The following is a 6,000-nucleotide window of genomic DNA, read 5'->3' on the forward strand; positions in this document are numbered from 1 at the left end:
ATTAATACTTTAGTGAGTAGTCGATTGGGCCATAATTGTTCATGAATTGTGGAGTTATATTTTCAGATGGTCATTCGTTTCTTCTTCTACAATAGGAAACTAAAGCGTGTAGTGAGTTTAAGCTTTTCTGCTTAAGGTGGGTCTAATTGTGTTCTGTGATATTTATAGTTATGTACAAGCTTCCATGATTATCTTTATGCCTCATTACCATATATTGTCTCTTACAGTAACTTAGTGGTTGATGGTTTTGCTGTTGACTACTTGTCTTACGAGGAAAATGGTGAAATATTTGATAACATGGATATATGATCACTTACATACTGCTTGTACAATGTGTCAATACCTTTTGACATCAGTCTGCACTTAGTTATGTTCTGTAGCATATTTTCTACTTTGCTGTGTATATGTTGTTTATTTTACCTAGACTCAGATTTGTTCTACCTGGATATGTTGTCTTTTAAGTGTTTTCTTACCCAGATCCATTCTTTCTAATAAAATCTCAATTTCTGTTTCCTGTTTTATTTAAATGGGTTCAGTCTTTATGTTATCCATTTCTCCTACTTTTTGAATTGATACTTCTTTCAGGAAAAGGAAGAAAAAAAATCCTTGCTTCCTGTTTGTTATATATAAAATCTCAATTTTGGAAGTAGTTGTGAAATTTGTTTGTTAAAGGTCGTAGATAATATTCTACCTGCCTGTGGGGAAAGATGACAAATATTCTCCACAAATTACAAACAGTTATCTTTCCATAGGATTTAAGCAGTTTGGTTGGAAAGAAAAAAATAAATTCGCCTTTGAAATTATCTAATAGTGCTACCGGGTGGATACTTGTACACTAATCTCTGACAAGTATTTAGGAGTATTGGAATTTGAAAATTGCAGAGACTAGTTCAGCATCAGCCAACACAGTACCCAACATTGGAAGAACTAAGCATAAGAATGATCAAATTCAAGGCCTTTGATTTGGGTTGTCATCAGATTGCTTGTAGGGTTTGGAAGGACTATTATGCCAAGGTATTTGCATTTATGTATGTGTGTATATATATTTTTTCAATAAGAAACCAACTAAAAAATTCAAGTATTAATCAATTGTTATCACCAGTTTAATAAGAAACATGTTAATGGATGGTTGGACGGTGAAAAGACTCAAAAGACAGCAAAATTTTGCCCATATACATATTTGCTTGGTTGTATGCCCATATTTGTGCTGTAATTTTGTGATGAGAGAATTTTGTTATATTTTACAGAGCATAGGTCATCTTTTAATAGGTATGGATGAATTTGGTAACCTACCTATGTGATTGAAATCGTTTTGGGATAGTTTTAACATTTTTTTATATTTTGATATATTTTAGAAATTATTAATAATCATTAATAATTTTATTTTTAATAACTTTCATATCTTTTTTTGATTAAATTTTATTTTTTTAATGATAATATTCCAAAATGAATTTGTACATATAGTTGTTTAGTCATTTGTTCAAGTTAATTATGAATGTGCAAATTTTATTTTTTTAATGATAATATCTTCTTGCACCTAGTAGGTTGGATTGATGCTAAGAGGAATGGGATAAAATTCCTTTTATTAGGTGATGCAGGCCATGACTGTTTGATTTCTTTCTTCCCCAAAGTACCAAAAATTCCCTTCGATAAAAGAAGGAATTATAAGATCATATATGCTTGTGATATATGGTATATGGTATATGGTACTAACCCCCTCACGATGAACTTGCGTTAGGCATGAAGTCATATAGCAAACCTGCTAAACTTGTTCATATTACTACAAGCTTTTGTTGTTTCGTTTGTTTAGTTGTGCTTTGTTTTGTTTTTGATAGTTTTAGTTTTTGAGGTTTGAGACATGAATACTGACATTCTTTGGAGACATGAATATGGATGGTATTATTACTTGATTTGTTTTTTATTTTATCAGGTCTCTTTCATTAGATAATAATGTTTTAATTATGTTGATTTATATAGGTTAGAAGGGAGAAAATCAGTGAAAGAATGAAGTATCTGCAAGATTTAGTACCAGGATGTAACAAAATCACAGACAAAGCTGGTATGCTGAATGAAATCATCAATTATGTTCAATCTCTTCAACGGCAAGTAGAGGTAAAACAATAATGGAGAAAGAACATATGGATTTGTGTTTAAAGGAAAAACAGAAACTACTTTCATACAATTCAAACACATATATAGAGTAGAAAAAGAAGGGTTTTCACTTACGAGATCAAAGTTGAGAACAAGATTGATAGGATGAGTAGAAAATATAGATTCTTTGAGAGTCCTTTCTTTTACGGTGGAGTTTTATTCTTGTCAATTGAAGAGCGGGGTTTTTGCATTTTGGGAATGAAATTAACTTAATTTTTAAGGATAAAATGGTAAAATAATAAATAAAAGTAAGACTATTTTTATGCATTATAATGTCAACTCGCTCAGTTTAGCCTCCATCTTTGCTATTTTCTCCATTGAAAATCACCGATCGATGTGGTTGAAAAGAAACCTCACTGCACTGACACCCTCAACCAAACAACACAACAGTGAGTTTGGCACCATCTTTTCCTTCAAAACGTGTCTCACTACCTCACTGCCTCAATCCAAAGGAGCCCTAAGAAAACAACTTCATCAAGTAAAGATATATGCACGATGGACTTGTACCCCTCAAATGGAAAAATTACCTTTTAGTCCCCTAATAAATTGTAGAATTAAAAGTTACTGTATGATAAACTTGTAACATAAATATTCGCTTACTCCAATGACATTAACTAGGGATGTTTTCCCAGGCCTATTAAAGATAACTCCATTTCTTGCTTGAAAAAGAGACTACAAGAATGAGATCTAGTATGCAGGAAACTTAATCCAAATACAAGGGATTAACATGCAAAAAAAAAAAAAAAAACATTCAGACCTCTTTCTTACTTATAACATAATCCCAAAATCTTACTAGCAACGAGACGTAACTAGACCTGTTCATAAGTTGGTGGTACAAAAATATTAGATATGTTTAAAATATGGGTTGGGTTTAGATTTTAACATTCAAAGGTCAAGCTTGGCCCAGTCTATCTTTAAGTTTGTAGTATTTTATATTATTTTATTTTTATATATTATTAAATAAATAAATCTATACTAAATATATAATACTACTCTAATTGTAAATATTAAAATAATATTAAGATGACTATATAAAAATCAATAAATAAAAATAAATAAATTTATTAAATATTAAATTATAATTTTTTAAAAATAATACATAGTTTAAAATGAGTTTAGATTAGACTTTTGCAAATCTTGTGAATTAAACCGACATTATAAAATACAATAATATTATGTTTAAAATAAACCCGACCCAATCTATAATCTAATTTCGATCAATAATTATAATTTCTAGACTGTAATATTACTTTTATTCACTTATAACATAAAAAAATATTAAATGATTATTTAATGTAATTAAAATTTTAAAACTAGCCGTATCTAGTTATATATATATATATATATATATATGTGGCAACTCTATACAAGTTGAAATTTATCTTTTGAAATCTAACCCTATTCTTTATTGTCTTTTCTTTTTCCAGAATCTTTTCAACTTTCGTTCCTGTCTTTCCCGCAGGCTTTGCACAATGGCAGTTGAAAAAGTAGATTTTTCTTTGAAAGAAACCAGCCCAAACATCGGCAGTGACAGAGTTTTCGGCGGCGAAAAACTTACATCTTCATTTGATCTTGTTGAGAAGATGGAGTTTTTATTTGTAAGAATAGTTAGAGCTAGAGATTTGCCATTGAAAGCTGTCAATGGAATCATTGATCCTTACGTTGAAATAAAAATCGGAAACTATAACGCGACAACCAAGTACTTCGAGAAGAAACCGGATTTTGAATGGAACCAAGTGTTCGCCTTCGGACAAGATCGGTTGCAGGCTACAACTATGGAGATCACCATGAGAGACAAGGAACTAATAATTGGTGACAATATGATTGGCAAAATCGCCGTTGCTTTGCATGAGGTTCCACTTTGTCTTCCCCCTGATAGTCCCCTCGCTTCACAATGGTATAAATTGGAAGATAAAAATGGTTTCACTTTAAGAAAAGGTGAATTGATGTTGGCTATGTGGTATAGCACACAAGCCGATCGCGTGTTTACCGACGCTTGGCACTCGGATTCGGCAATTGTGAGCGGTGAAAGCCTTTTGAATACTCGTTCAAAGGCATATCTTTTGCCGAGACTTTGGTACCTTCGAGTTAACGTAATTCAAGCACGAGATTTAGTCCCAGGAAGCAAGGATCGAAATCCCCAAGTTTATGTTAAGGCTGTAGTTGGGGATGTGATATTGAGGACCAGAGTTTCCCCTGATAAGAATGTGAATCCTCAATGGAATGAGGATTTGATGTTCGTTGTTGCTAAGCCATTTTTCGATTCTTTAATAGTAACGGTCGAGGATAGGCTCGAAAATAATACGATCCGATGTTTAGGGAAGTGCGTGATTCGTTTATCGAATGTTGAACAGAGGCTACTACCTTTACCAGCTGATCCGTTGTGGTACACTCTTGAGGACATTGTATTTGAAGATGGAATGGAGAAAGAGGTGAATTTCTTTAGTAAGCTTAACATGTGTGTAAGTCTTGATGGCGAATATCATGTGTTCGATGAATCTGTTCACAACGGAAGCGATTACCGGCCTACTGCAAAAATGTTGTGGACGGCTATGATCGGAGTTTTGGAGTTGGGGATCATAAACGCTTCCGGTTTGCAGCCAATAAAGTTAAGAGATGGCCGTGAAACGACCGATGCTTATTGCTTGGCGAAATACGGGCCTAAGTGGGTCAAGACTCGGACAGTTGTTGACAGTTTCGATCCAAAATGGAATGAACAGTATAGTTGGGATGTTTATGACTCGTATACCATGCTTACCATAGGAGTTTTCGATGACTGTCACTTGCATGGTGGCGATGCAGTTGGAGATAGAAAAGATCCAAGTCTCGAGAAGGTACGAAATCAACTTTCATCTCTTGCAACGAACAAGATTTACACATATTCTTATCCCCTTTTGGTGTTACAACCCAATGGAGCAAAGAAAATGGGAGAACTTCAGCGAGCAATAAGATTTACTTGCTCATCTTACTTGAGCTTATTTTTGGTTTACACCATGAATCCTTTGTTGCCTCAAATGCATCATATTTACCCTCTTTCGATATACCAACTCAATATTTTAAGGAAACAAGCCGTTCGTATTCTTTGTTCGAGTCTAAGCCGAAACGAACCGCCATTAAGGCAAGAGGTTGTGGAGTACATGTTGGATGGAGGTTCCCAAATGTGGAGCCTAAGGAAAGCCAAAGCCAATTTTTAGAGAATTTTGGCTACTTTTAAGTGCTTTTCCAATGCTCGGCAATGGTTCGATGAAATCCGCAAGTGGAATAATTCGGCAGTAACTGTTTTAGTCATGGCGATCTACTGCATTATAGTTTTTAAACCAGATTTGATATTACCAACAGTGACTCTTTATAGTATTCAAGTTAGTATTCAAGTTATGATCCCCCAATGGAGAAAGCGACCGAGGCGTCCAACTCATATCGATGTGAACCTATCTGTTGCCAGATCTGTAACAGCCGACGAATTGGACGAAGAGTTTGATACTTTCCCATCTTCAAGACAATTCGATGTTCTTCGGATGAGATATGATAGACTGAGAAGTATTGCGGGGAGAGCTGTGACAGTGGTCAGTGATATTGCAACACAGGTTGAAAGGTTTCACTCACTGCTAAACTGGCGTGACCCAAGAATTACAGTGTTGTTCCTTGTTTGTTGTCTTGTTGGATCCTTCATGTTATATTATTTAATTAGTCTTAAGGTTTTTCTTATTTTTGGAGGATTTTATGTAATGAGGCCTCCTTTTTTAGGAAAAGATGTGCTAAATGCACCCCAGGATTTCTTCAGTAGGCTACCTAGTAAAGCAGATTACATGTTATGAGTACACAACGCCAAGACTTCTTGTAGGTTATTTG

The 6,000-nt window shown here is 34.1% G+C and overlaps 1 pseudogene; it reads left to right on the plus strand.

The window, feature by feature from the left end:
- Positions 1-3,623: 3,623 nt before the first annotated feature.
- On the plus strand, positions 3,624-6,000 carry LOC105786801 (FT-interacting protein 3-like; annotated as a pseudogene).

Source organism: Gossypium raimondii, chromosome 1 (assembly GCF_025698545.1).
Source record: "Gossypium raimondii isolate GPD5lz chromosome 1, ASM2569854v1, whole genome shotgun sequence".
NCBI lineage: Eukaryota > Viridiplantae > Streptophyta > Magnoliopsida > Malvales > Malvaceae > Gossypium > Gossypium raimondii.